Genomic DNA, 15385 nt, shown 5'->3' on the forward strand with positions numbered 1-15385 from the left:
CAAATATGAAAATATTGATAATAGATGTTTTTATCATTTATTAACTACTTTGTGTGTTTTATTTTCTTATTAATTTTTCATGATAATGTGAAAGAATCACAGAAAAGCAGAACCCTAATGAAGCTATGCCTGCAAACTATCTCATCAATCACTGGACTTTTCAATAATTTTAAACAAAAAAAATGATCTTTTCTCTTTAAGCAAGTTTGAATTAGTTTTCTTGTTACTATCATTTACCAACCTAAAAGGGAGAAAAAAAAAGCTCGAGAAAATCATAAAGTTACAAAGACTTCCTTGATGCCCCATATGCTTTACCCTCTGAGCTCCCATGGGCTTCTTGTGTGGTAATTTACACCTTAAAATATGGTCAATCACATAATTCTTATTTCCACTATAAGATTATAAGATTCTTGAGAGGATGATTTCCTATCTTATTCTTTTCATGCCTTTCACTGGGTCTAGAACTTTGAGTATATCAGGTGTTAAAGCAATGATTTGTCAATTACTAATTAATACATTCAAGTTAATACTTGTTCACTGATAGGATAAAAGAGTTATCTTCTGCTTATTTTTGTTCCTGTTGCACTAAATCTCTTCTGATAATGCAAGTTTATCAACCAAGTTGACAATACATTAACTCTCAGTATATACAGTTCCTTCTGATTCTGCCTTCCTGGACAGGGAAGCCATGAAGTATGACAGCACCCAGGCAGCTCACCCAGCTCTTTGACAGGTGCTGCCCCCACTCTGCACAGCCTGAGACTCAGAAGGCAAACAAGCACATCAAGGACATGGAGTGTCAGGGAAACTCCAGGGTGCCATGACAAGACCACAGGAGCCATGTCTGACTAATGCTAATGGGAGAGCAGTCCTCAGCGGTCAACAAACCTCGCCTTCAAACAGCAGGAAAATGACAGCTGAAAACTTTTTACTGAGAATCAGGAGATAAAAGGTGGTGAAACCCACTGAAATTAAATTAACTCGTGTTACTTTTAAATGTTTAAAAACTCACTACTGAGTTTTTTTAAAAGAATCATTGGGCACGTTTTTTCCCCCATCTCTCCCTCATCAACATAGAGAGACAAAGAATTGCTTATAATTTATCAACAAGGACACACAGAAAAGGCACAGAAGGAAGCCATACATAGTCATGGTGTGCTTGCTCACCCAAGCAAAACTACGTGTTTTGCTGGCTGCTCTTTCCTCTTTGCTGTCACAAAAGATTATCTAACAGCGCCTCATAAACACTCTTTCTCTTTATGATGCCTAAATTTCTAAAATGTAAACAAAACATAACTGATTTTTTTTTTCTGGGAAATACAAAATATTGGGTAAATGGACAGTATGACACATTTTCATATATTTTTAAAAATACTACATCGTGGTCCTTCACACCACACACACACACACACACACACACACACACACACAATTTTTTTCACAACATTCTCCTTGTCTTCGAGGATTTCACTCCAGGAGTATCACAGGAAAGCCCATTAACAATTCCTGGGCAATAAAAATAGAATCTGGGTACCAAAATAAAGTCTAACCTTTTTGTTGCTTTGTGGTTAATCCAGTTTCACTTGCTCACAGGGTGCCCCATGCAGTGGTCTTGCTTCTGGCTCTTCAGGCTGGAGCGCTTAGTGTAAATAAGCTGAGCGGACACCTCAGCTCCTGGTACGAGGCGCTGTGCAAAAGCACTGCTAGGGCCCTGCGATTCAAGGTGGTGGCGGTAGGCCTAGCGCTGCACGCATGCGCACTGAGATCTGGAGCAAGACCAAAACGGGCACACCTGCTGGTAAGAACCCCAGCTGCTCCCTGCTGGCAATAACCCTATAAATCAGCCCTGCCCAAGGCCTGTCAGAGGTCAAGTACTCTGGAGTGCCAGTTCTCATCATCTCTCCATTTTCTGTCAAAGACTAAAGCTTTCTTTTACTTCTAAATTAAACTCAGTCCAGTTCTATTGGCTTAAATAACACCAAGCAGAAGGACCCTTGTTGGGGACCTATCCAGGAAGGTTGATAACAGTTATTTATAGTGGTCTTCCCTGAAATGAGAGGACTCATAGCTTGATACCTTTCATTCCCTCACTTCACCTTTCCCACTCCCGACACCCGTAATATTTAAAATCACAAATTAAAAGAAAGTAGTAATTTTGCCCCTGTATTTATAATGGATAGACGGACTTAAAAGAATTCTCCTTTACTTTGAATACCGCAAAGCTCAAAAATATCTGCCTCAGAATGGTCCCTCTCTGCACTTATTTTTCTAGTAGCATCCTCATAGTAGTATTTAAGGGAGATCTTAATTAATAGACATGTATCCTGGATTGAATATAATTGATGTCAACAGAAAACTGGCCCATGTAACACATACAAACATTTCTAACTGAACGAATGTAAGTCCAACGGTATCTTTAAAAAAGAAAGTTGGAGTTCTCCGTTGTGACTCAGCAGGTTAAGAACCCGACATAGTGTCCTTGAGAATGCCGGTTCAATCTCTGGCTTTGCTCAATGGGTTAAAAAATGGTTGTTGCCTTGGCTGTGTCATAGGCTTACAGCTGCAGGTCTGATTCGACCCCTAACCCAGGAATTTCCATATGCTACAGCTGTGGCCATAAAAATGAAAAAAAAAAAAAAAGCTAATTTATTCTACTAGAGAAATTTGAAACACATTAAGTCAAGTCTTAGTGCAGGCAGCCTTGTCTATGTTTTTCTAGGTAGCATTGGAGTAAATTAACCATCACCAAATGTCTAGATTGGTTAAAAATTTACAGATATTTCTTTTTAAATGCTAATCATTCAATTTGCCCTTACAAATCCACAGCATACTCAAGCAGCTCGCTTATGAACACAGATAATTGCCTACTGCTCCGGAGAGAAAATAGACAAACTGAGGTCAGAAACGTGTTTTTTAACTAGTATAAATAACCTCTAAAAGGCACTGCAGTAAAGAAAGAAAATCAAATTATAGAGAAGATGAAAGAAAATGAGATTGAAAAATACCCAAAATTTCTGATTTCTGATCCAATGATTAAACTAACAAAAGGAAAGAAAGAAAGCTAAAGAAAGAACTTTCTGCTTCTGATTCCACTTGTAAGGAGCATGGAATATTAGCTGTTCAGCCTAATAACAAGTGAAAAGCTTAACAGACTGAGAAGCCAACAAACTCTTCTTGGATCCTTAAGAAAGGAAAAGACACAGGGAAAATCAGTACCCTCAAGTTTGGAGAAAGAGAGAGACAGGTGAATACAAGGAGTCAGGGTTTACTGAAACAAAGACACATGAGTAGAAACTATTGCAGGAACCAATGCCAGAGTGGAAAACCTAAATTACATTGCAGAATTGCTAGAGGTTCAGTATGGGCAACTCTGGGAGTTAGAAACTCTATGGGGACCCAGTCACTGGAAGGGGGAGGGCTACAATTTGTGAGATTTACCTTCAGGGGCTTGAGGAGGTTCTCACAATAAATATCACAAAAAATCCCACCATACTTCTAGGAGGAGAAGGAGAAAGGAACCATTGTGATGTAAACCAGATTGCTATGCTTTTCATAGTAAGGGCTGCCCTCAGGTGAAATTCGTTAACTAGAGCCTAACCTGCTGGGTCTTATCAGAGCCTAACTGACATGGGAGAAGGGAAATACCAACTGCAGTCCACTCCACCTTACATATGGAAGAAGGGAAAAAAACAATACCAGCCTATTCTGCTAATGCTGTCTCACATAATGAGGGAGAAAAACACTGAGAAACATTTGTAAAGTTCACAGTCCAGAGGCATAAACTCATTAAAAGACTGAGACATAATTATAGGGCAATAGAGCTCGTCCTCTTCTCCCAGCACCTTAGGCCACATTAACAAATGCTATTTACAGAAGTCCCTCCTACCTGGTACATCGAGTCTTAACTATCAAGAAAAAATGCAAGCCATACTAAAAGACAAAAACACAATCTGAAGAGACAGAGCAAGCATCAGAACCAGATGTGTTCAAGTATGTTGGAATTACCAGACTAGGAATTTAAAACAGCTATGATTAGTGTGTTAGTAATCCTAACAAAGTAAACAGCATGCAAGAGCAGATGGCCAATGTAAACAAAGAGATGAAAATTATAAGAAGGGGCCAAAAAGAAATCCTAGACATCAAATGAAGAATAATAATGAAGAATGCCTTTGATGGGCTTATTATTAGACAACACAGCTGAGGATAGAATCTCTGACTTGAAGGATGTATCAATAAAACTGAAAAACAAAGAGAACAAAGGCTAAAAAAAAAGAAAAAAGAAACAACATCCAAGGACTATGAAGCAACTACAGAAATGCAACATAAATGTTCTGAGAATACTGGAAGGAGAAAAAAGAAACAAACAAAAATATTTGAAACAATGAAAGAATTTCCCCCAAATTAATGTCAGACACCAATTGATAGATCCAGAAGGCTCATAAAACACCAAGAAGAATAAATACCAGGAAAAATTATATCTAGGCATATCATTTCAAAAAATAGGAAATCAAAGATAAAGGTAGAATCCTGAAAGAAGCCTGAGGAAAAAATACATTAAACCATAGAAGAACAAAGATAGGAATTATGTCCAATGTCTCTTCAACAACCATGTAAGCAATAAGAGAGTGGAGTGAATGTTTAGTGTTGGGGGAGAAAGCACAAAGTTAGAATTATGTACCCTGCACAATTATTCTTCAAAAGAGAAGGAAAAGTAAAAACTTTCTCAGTCCTTAATTTATCTACAGATTCAATGCAAATCAAAATCCCAGCATGTTATTTTCCATATATTGACAAATTGACTCTAAAGTTTATATGGAGAGGCAAAAGACTCAGAATAGCCACCAAAATATTTAAGGAGAAGATAAAGTTGGAAGAATGACATTGCCCAACATCAAGGCATAATATAAAGCTACAATAATTAAAAGTGTGGTATCAGTGAAAAAATAAATAAATAAATGGAACAGAATAGTGAGGTGAGAAATAGGCCCACATCTGGTTATTGACAAAAGAACAAAGAGAAGACAATTGAGCAAATATAGTTTTTTTCAGCAGATAATGCTGAAACACCTGTATATCTACATGTAAACAATGAATCAGAATACAGACCATTCACCTTTCACAAAACTTAACTCAAAATGCTTCATAGACCTAAATGTAAAATACAAAACTATGAAACTTCTAGAAGATAACATAGGAGAAGACCTAGATGATTTTGGGTGTGGTGATGAAATTTTAAATACAAAACCAAAGGCAAGATCCATGAAAGAAATCATTGATAAGCTAGATTTCATTAAAATGAAAAACTTAGACTCTGTGAAAGACAATGTAAAGCGTATGAAAAGACAAGCCACAGACTAGGAGACAACACTTGCAAAAGACACATCTGCAAAAGAACTGCTATCCAAAATATGCAAATTCAACAATAAGAAAACATCCTGATTAAAAATTAAAACAAAGACTTTATTAGACACCTCACCAAAGAAGATATATAGATAGCAAATAAACATATGAAAAAATACTTCACATCATATGTCATCAAGGAAATACAAGTTAAAACAACAAGATACCACTGCATCCCTATTAGAATGTCCAAAATCTGCAACACTGATAACACCAGATGCTGTCAAGGGTGTGGAGCAACAGGATCTCTCATTCACCGCTGGTATATATGAAAAATGGAACAGATACTCTGGAAGACAGTCTGGAAGTTCCTTACAAAACTAAATATGCTCTTACCATACAATTCAACAATCATGCTCCACGGTATTTACCCAAAGAATTGAATAACTATGCCCACACAATAACCTGCACAACAAAGTGTATAGTAGCTTTATTCATAATTGCCAAAACTTAGAAGCAAACAGTATGTCCTTTGATAGGTGAATAAATAACTGATTCATCATGACAAAAGAACATTACTCAGTGCAAAAAAATCAAAATTATCTATCAATATATGGAGGAACCTTAAATGCATATTACTAAGTGAAATAAGGCAATCTGAGAAACTATATACTGTGTTATTCCAACTATTACATTACAGAAAAAGCAAAACTATGGAGACAGTAAAAAGATCATTGGTGGCCAGGAGTTTGGTTTGGGAAAATAATGAATAGGTAGAACTCAGAGGAGTTTTAAGGCAGCGAAAATATTCTATGATACCACAATGATGGCTATACATCACTGTACATTTGTCCAAGCTCATAGAATGTACAATGCCAACAGTGAACTCTCATATAAATTATGGACTTTGGTGATTATGTGTCAATGTAGGTTCATTGTAACAGACATACCGCTCCGATGGGTGACATTGATAGCGGGGGAGGCTATGCATAGATAGGTTTAGAGGCTGTATGGGAAATCTGTGTACCTTCTACCCAATTTTCTTGTGAACCTAAAACTGCTCTAAAAATAAATAGAAGAATTTTAATCAAAACCTTAAAGTCTTTGTCTCTATTGCTTTCCCTTAATACTTTCTTTTAAATAGAAGAATTTTAATCAAAACCTTGAAGTCTTTGTTCTATTGCTTTCCCTTAATACTACACAGTGACACTAAGTTCCTATGAATTCCCAGTGTTCCTTTAACTGCAAGTGAAGATACCTCTGTCTCATAGCTTATCTGGTGCTCAGGTCATCCTGACAAGCAGGGTCATGTCCTCTTTGAAGACAACTCTGAGACACTTGATAGTAAAAGATGGAAATGCAGGGAAGATGGGATTGGGCTTCTAAAGTTCTGGATACACTGTGATTGGACATCTGCTTAATAATGAGAATGCAATGTAGGATTAGAAAAAGAAAGGATATCTTAGCAGTATAAGAATTAAAAATTAAGAGCTGAATTAGAAATATCAGTTCAAATTTAAATTTTTTTTAAGGTTATATTCTGGCCATACTAAAATGAAACTAGCAGCTTCTGTGCCATCCTGTCCTATTTCAAATCCCTGTATAAAGAAATGCATCCAGTATGCAATCAGTCCCATCCAGATTCAATCCTATGGCTACTCTCCACTAAAAGGAGCCACATCTTCTTAAGGAGCAACTGATTCAATCTAGGTAGACAAGTCAACTCAAAATGTACCTGAGATACCTTGTAAAAGCAAGTACACTTTTAGAGCTTTTAGAGTAATACAGAGGCAGTGTTAAAAAATGATTAAGAGGTCAGTTTGTAAAGGGAGATACCAAAATCCAAATTGTTATCAATAATTTCTTCTAGACATTACATTCTCCCCATGACTGTGGGACAGTACCCTGAAGAGTCTTAGAAGCCCTACTGTTTAATTAGAAGGATCTATGAAGTATGCCCTTAAGAGGTCATTGTGTCTATCTGAAAGTTTCTAATGTAGCTCTATCTCAAATCATTCTAAGGTCTTAACAAAATTTCTTACAATTCCAATCTGGATTTGATCTTTGTGTTCAGGTTCTTTTCTACCTTGAGAATACTTTGCTGTCTGAAAGAAAAAAAAAAACCTTCTATACTCCATATTTCTTCTGAATTCTATTTTAAAGCTGAATAACATGTTCTTTAATGCACTTCTCTCTCATTTTATTATTGATAGCTATAAGACGGTAGATGACATTTTCAGGACTATGCTTGGAAATACGTTTAGCTATGTCAGAAAGGGGTAAATATATGTACAATGAGATATTAGCCATAAAAAAGAGTGAAATCTTGACATTTGCATTGTCTTTTTTTGTGTGTGTAGGCTCAGAAATCATGTATTGTCATTTCTACTACATTCCACCAGTTGCAAGGAAATCACAAACACACTTAGATTCCAGGGAAGGAGAATTAGACTCTAGTTATAATAAAAAGGTTTTAGAAATCCATATGGAGTGATAGATACCTCTTACAACTATCTTTGGAAAACAGAATCTGAGATATGATCTGACTGTGGAGATGTATAGCTCATTCGATAGGCTAATAAGCTCAGTAACTTTTTCGCTTAGATTAGTTCTAAATTCACTGTTAAGATTAGTCAAGAAGTATGTTATAGGTAATTTACTCAAATAATGGTTGAAACTATTGAAACTAAAATAAAATTTCTTAAAAATAAAATACAACTCATATAAGGTTATCACTGTTTTAACATCCCACTCATTCCCTTAGATACTTAAAGACAAAGAGCTGGCATTACAGCTAGGTAATAAGCAATTTTACATTTAGAAAGCAATTTTACACATGCCAAAGCCTAACAGGATTATATTTAGGATTTGGATATTTTCCCTCCTAGATTTCAGGTTAGTAAAATATTGAAAGCTACTGTTGCACCCAATGAGGAGCCATTGAAAACTTGAATGTCCATATCAATTCCTGTTTTCCAACCTTTGCTGTGATCTCATTGAGGCTAAATATGATTTTTATGCATCCTTTTTGCTACCATTTTCTCTTACTTAAAGATACCATTCCAAACTCTTGCCACTTTCCTCCATCCCTTAATTCACTCTTACTTGCTTTATTTTCCAATGGATGGTTTAAAGCTCATTCTTTTTTCCCTACCCAAATTAACAGAATAGCCATTAACCAGTCACCCAAGCTAGGCACTTCAGTTTTCCTCATCATCTCCAACTCCTCAAGCCATAACAATCTGTTCTCAAGTCTCACACATTATTAATATAAAATGCCTCTTCAATTCTCATTACCCTAGTTCCTTCCTGAAACACCCTTTACTTGAATTATTTCAGTGAACATCTACCTTCTCCTCTTAAGTCTTGTTCCTTAACCAACTCTCTTTGCTTACTCGTGAGAAATTCACATTGCTTCCTTAAATTTTTTTCTAATCAAAGAGTGGATAAAAGAAGACATCCCTTTACATGACACCAGTAAAATTTAAAAGCCACTCACTTCATCTCAGTCTTCTCAACCTCTGAAATTCAGCAGTCCAGTTGTTGAGTGCAGATGAATACAGATTCTGCCCTAAGGGCCAAAGACAATGTGTTTGTTGTGGAGGAGGGGAATAAGTGTTGAAATCATCACATTACATTGAAATCAAAAATATTCGTTTTAAGTAGAAAGCACAGAACTAAACAGAAATAGTTTATAAGGCTGCTGATGTCTACCATTTCTCCCACTACCAATAAACACTACCAGTCTTTTCATAAATGTATTTTTAAGAAATTTTATCTTCAAAGGCAATGACTAGTTTTCCTAATTTAATAATCTATCATAATCTTTGCTAATATTTGTATTTATATATCAAAAAGTGTCTTTGCTGGGTAATGAATTTAATAAATAAAACTTAAAATATCATCATAACATGAGCTCTCAAAATCAAAGCCATCAGATCCTTCCCCAGATAATTTTTTTTTTTCCCTCAACACAGAAAGAACTCTATGCTCTTACTGTAACGGACTTTTCACCATTTCCTTTGTAGAAAATTCTATAGAAATTTTTAATCCCTGTGTACGTGCTTATATCATTCTCTCTTCCTAGAATTTATTTTTACCCCACCTGTCACTGACATAATCCTATATGCCTACTAGAGATAGCTATAAGAGCCTTTGCTGATGGACCAGACCAGACATAATTTTATCTTTCTGGGGCTACAAGGATATTTTAGTCATTCCACCAGTATGACAGTTAGACCCAGAACACAAGGAATATTAAACCAAATGTTCAGAGACTATTCTTTGGCTATTTTGAATTTAAATTGAAAAAAACTCCTAAGTCTGGGGAACCTACTACTATTACTGGGGATTACACACCACATGGAAATGTTATCTGAGACCAAATGGTAAGACAGGATAAGTGACTATTCACAAAAGGAAGTGTTAAGATCCTTTGCACCTATACTTTGTTAGTAATAAGAATAAGAAGGGAAAGAGGGAGAGGATTTATATCTAAGACTACAAAGGACAAAGGGGTGAATACCCTGATTTATCTGGGATAAATCACATCAACTTTGAAATGAAACTAAAAGGAGAAACAAATATACATAGCAAAATATATACAACACATAATATGTATTGTATAATATGTAATACCTAATTCACAATACATAATAAAAATCATATTTACATAAAATTATATGTAACTATATAATATGTAACATACAAAATATATGATATAAATATTCTAAAAATTATTGTTTTAATAAACCACACTTTAGGGAGTTCCCTTGTGGCACAGTGGTTTAAGGATCCAGTGTTGTCACTGCAGTGTCTTGGGTCACTGCTGTTGCATGGGTTTGATCCCTGCTCTAGGAACTTTCACATGACATGAGTATGGCCAATGAATAAAAAATAAACCACACTTTATCGCTGAAGATGCTGAATCTCAGAAAGGATCAGCAACATACCCAAATGTCTAAAAATTTGTAGAGCCAGTGGAGTAGTCAGACATTTGATACTAAATATTTAATGTTCTCTTCCTCATATATCCCTGTTACCAATGTGAAATTCATGCCCATGAATTAGGCACAGACAGATGTGGATACCTTTTCAAGAATAATCAAAATAAGACAGACACTGGGAATCTGTGGTTAATAGATGCAAACTATTGCATTTGGAATGGATAAGCAATGAGATCCTGCTGTATAGCACTGGGAACTATATCTAGTCACTTGTGATGGAGCATGATAGAGGATAATGTGAGAAAAAGAGTATATATATATATATATATATGCACACACACACACACACAAACATATACACATATATATATACATGCATGACTGGATCACTTTGCTGTATAGTAGAAAATTGACAGAACACTGTAAACTAACTATAATGGAAAAAATCATTAAAAAAAATTAAGATGGACAGTTGCAGCAATTCAGCACAAAGCAAGAAACAGTGTAGGTATTACAAGACACCATAATTAAAGCACATGGCTTATCCCTGATCAGAGAGAAATTAGCAAGGTGGAGGTAATTGGTATTCCCAGCTCTTCATACAAAATCAAGTAAAATTTACCAGTGGGCACTAGGTGGTAAAGAAAGAGCTGCCTGTCAGAAGTCACTGAAGTAAATAGCTTATAACATATGGAGGTTACGTCTAATACACAGAACACTAGAGTTTTGAAGCAAAAAATGATTTAGCTTGACACCCATACAACTAACTTGATCAAAAAGAGGTTTGGAAGGCAGCTACTGTTAAAAGAGAAATATATTTTTTTGTTTGTTTCCTAAAGAAAACATCAGTTGTTACTACAGCATAAAAAAATAATAAATAAAATGAAAAACAGCACGGAAGCTGAAATTGTTCTGCAAGACAAGGCTGATTTTTATCCTATTCTAGTTACCTTGGTTCTGCATCTATACACAGTGTGACTGAGCAAACAAGATAACAAGAAATTTAGAATGACAAAAAATGGTAATAATGATGAATATTCTGACCTTTTGGGTTTAACCCAAACTTTAAGGCACAATAATAATTATTAAACTGTCAACACATTATACAACTAATTTGTACACTACTAAAAATAAAAGAGTGAAGGCAAAATACATGCAATTTAGTGATATGCAATGGTGCAGAGTAAAAATATAGCAAAATATATATGTCAGGTGAAAAAATTGGAACAAAAGAAGAATCTTTGTGAATGTCAAATCTGCTAAAGTATCCGTAGATTGTAAAAAGAGAAACATCACATAGGCTTGGTCACTTCTTGAGGTATTCTAAAGTAAAGAGACATATTGCCTTTTGACAATGGCTAGAAACAAACTAAAAATAAAGAATTCTGATCTTTACATTCCCCAAATTTTCTTTGAGGAAGATGGCATTATTCTATATTCATTTGCATAGCAGCTCTAAATATGTTAGCCTACAAGAAACAATGTTAGCTATAAGAAATAATACAAGGGAGTTCCCGTCATGGCGCAGTGGTTAACGAATCCGACTAGGAACCATGAAGTTGCGGGTTTGATCCCTGGCCTTGCTCAGAGGGTTAAGGATCCAGCATTGCTGTGAGCTGTGGTGTAGGTTACAGACGCGGCTCGGATCCCGCGTTGCTGTGGCTCTGGCATAGGCCAATGGCTACAGCTCCGATTGGACCCCTAGCCTGGGAACCTCCATATGCCATGAGTGTGGCCCTAAAAAGACAAAAGACAAAAAAAAAAAAAAAAAAAAAAAAAAAGAAATAATACAAGGAGTTCCCGCTGTGGTACAGTGGGTTAAAGGATCCAATGTTGCTACAGCTGCTCAGATTCAACCCCTGGCCTGGGAACTTCCATATGCTGTGGGTATGACAATTACAGAAAGAAAGGAAGAAAGAAAGGAAGAAAGAAAGAAAGAAAGAAAGAAAGAAAGAAAGAAAGAAAGAAAGAAAGAAAGAAAGAAAGAAAGAAAGAAAGAAAGAATATGATACTGGGAACTTCCATATGCTGTGGGTATGACAATTACAGAAAGAAAGAAAGAAAGAGAGAAAGAAAGAAAGAAAGAAAGAAAGAAAGAAAGAAAGAGAGAGAGAGAGAAAGAAAGAAAGAAAGAAAGAATATGATACATGCCCCCCTTGTCTGACCAACTGGCAACATGGTCCTTAACTTCTGAAGTCCTATAATCCCTCTGCTGAAGAAGACTGCATTAGAGAACAACAGGAGAGGCAAGTCATACAAATGGGGAATCAATTCCCCACTCTAGGCAGACCACAGAGCAAGCTTCTGCTGCACTTTGAAATAAGCATCTTTATGATAAACTATAACTCTCTAATGGGCTGCTAACAATTAGTCCCACTCAGTTGTATAAAGAGAGAGAGAGATTGGGAAAGAGAGTGAATCTAAGCATATACATTTATACGTTTGAATATTGTACACGTCACGAAGGCTGTGGCTAAGTGGAATCGCCTGCCCTCTCACACCACATGTCACTTCTCAGCATACTCCATTCATTTCTGTGGTCAGAAAACGGGTTTTGAAAATGGCATGAAACATTTAGGAAGCAACTTACCTACTACATAAATATTTCGTTAGGTCACAATACCAGCTGCAAGAAGCAGACACAATTTTCGAGGTCCTTTCTACCGTAGAGGAAGTTAGCACTACGTAAGGACTAAAGTTGGCTAATTAAACTGATATGTAACAAGCCATCTTTTGTAGGATCAAGACATCCAATGACCATGGCAAAATGTTCCACAAATGTGTATTTTCTTTGATAGTGTTTCTTGAAGTCATTCCTCCCCTTAAGTTATCTTTTTGGGTTGTTTGTTTGTTTGTTTGTTTTTTAAGGGCCACGCATGCAGCATATAGAAGTTACCAGACTAGGGGTTGAATCAGAGCTGCAGCTGCCAGCTTTTGGCACAGCCACAGCAACAGAGGATCAGAGCCGCATGCACAACCTAAACCACAGCTCATGGCAATGACGGATATTCAACCCACCGAGCAAGGCCAGGATACCAGTAGGATTCGTTACCACTGAGCCACAGTGGGAACTTCCTTAAGTTATCTCTTTGATGGCTATTACCACAAGGTTGGGATATCATGTGGCAAGGTAGAGTAGTGCACTAGTTGGTTAAGAGTAAGCTCTGGAGTTAAGGATGCCTAGTTCAAATCAGGGCTCACACATTCCAGTTTAAATCTGCAATATTGTCCAATGCCTCTATTTGTTTTTTTTAACTTTGTTTTGCTTTAATCTCTGAAGGAGGAATAATAATATCTGTCCCTTAGCGTTGATCTAACAATGAATTTTTAAAAATCTATGTGGAATGCTTAGCATCTTACCTGAAATAAGTGCTTATTTTTATTACTCTGGTTCACAGAGAGACTTCAGCTCTCAAAATATATTTGGCCTGAAATCCATCATCATTAACAAATATTAATTGAACATCTACCATATGCTAAGCACTCTATCAGGCTCAGGGTCCTCTCATGTATTACCATACAGAACAAATAAAAAACTATCCTTAGAGTTATTTAGAGTCTAGTGCTCTACCTGTCCAATGGCTCCTCAGAAATATGCAAAACAAAATGAAAATGTATTTCCAAAAATATCAGCTGAACTACTTTGTACATTAATATCAATATTAATATATTCACCTGTTTTATTAAGGGAAAATAAAATTATATAAAGTAAGATATCAGTTGATTCAAACATACCGCAAGTTTCATGTTCCTTCTGGCTGATTTTCTGGTGACTGGAAGCTATTATACACAGTCCTCCCAGGATGTGAAATACAGCTTCAGCCATAGAATTTTAATGTTTGCTGCTTCTCTTGAGTTGATTGTTGAGTTGTCTGAAAAAAATTATTTAGAGGCTGTTTAATATTTAACGTGTCTTAACAAGTCTTCTAGTCTAAGATTTCATGGATTACTGAACTACAAATCTTTCATTGGCTTCCTCTTTTTACCACACATATCAGGTATGTGTCAATATCTGACATCAAAAATTACCTTTATTAATCAGTCAGTTGGTTCTTCATGCATCCAACCACAAGGTAAAGTTGATCATACAATTTTAACCTTGGAGGAAATCAGATGAAATAAACTGGTCTTTCTCAGACTTTACTACCTAGATTATAATATTCATTTCTCTGACAGAGAAAAATAGGTCCAGCAATTCAACCCCCTAGAGTCATCACTTACTTTTTATTGTCTGGAAATGACTTGGAGAAAGAACACAAATATACAAAAAAAAGATCATTAGGATGAATGGAAATATGAAAGTTCTAAGTGATAAGTAAAGGCATCGATCCTATAGAGATTACAAGTAATGTTTCAAAAGGAAAATATCTTGTGTTTGTCAGGAGGCAAACTCAATCTCTTCTTAGCTTGTTTGGTCAGCAAGTTTAATTAAATATCATAGACACTCTATGAATTAGTATGAGTCAAGAAAACCCTTAGAAATGTTATCTGGCATCTAAAGCTATAACAGATGGCACACCTATCTGTATGCGCAATAATGTGAGCTGATACATGCTTGCAGGAAATCAGTGTTATAAAGCGGTATACCCACAGGAGGCCTTCCAATATTGTAATACTCACTTAAACTCATATTTCTTTTATATATAAAACACAATTTTTCTATACCTTCTATGAAGCAGCAACATAATTTCCTTAAAAGTTAAGGACTTAGTAAGCTTTTAGACTCAATATATAATGATTTAGCAAAAAAAAATATAGAAATATTATATCTTGGATATTTATTTTCCCATCAAATATCCCCTTAAACCTAGCTCTGCATTCTACCAACCCTCAACTGGTCATTCACAAAAGGAAAATCTCCTTTCCCAAAAAGCAGTTTGATATTTATGTTCATATATTTTCATCTCCCTTAAGGACCCAGATTTGTTTACAAGCATCTTGTTTAAGAAGTGTTCTGATATGATCTGGAAGGAATTAAGAATGAAGGAAATTGATCTGATCTAATTTGATGTAACATAAGCCAAATGGTTTATTATAAACAAATTCCCTCAACGGTGAGTTGTTGCCCACTGAAGGAAGTTTTCTATAAATGATTACAT

The 15385-nt window shown here is 35.8% G+C and overlaps 1 long non-coding RNA gene across 1 annotated transcript in view; it reads right to left on the bottom strand.

Moving 5' to 3' along the window:
* Positions 1 to 1743, bottom strand: part of LOC106506546 — a 218782-nt gene extending 217039 nt beyond the window's left edge. Inside the window, exon 1 of the long non-coding RNA XR_002343136.1 lies at positions 1551 to 1743. This is a non-coding gene — a long non-coding RNA (uncharacterized LOC106506546). The remainder of the gene's footprint in view (positions 1 to 1550) is intronic.

This window comes from Sus scrofa, chromosome 1 (assembly GCF_000003025.6).
Source record: "Sus scrofa isolate TJ Tabasco breed Duroc chromosome 1, Sscrofa11.1, whole genome shotgun sequence".
Classification (NCBI taxonomy): domain Eukaryota; kingdom Metazoa; phylum Chordata; class Mammalia; order Artiodactyla; family Suidae; genus Sus; species Sus scrofa.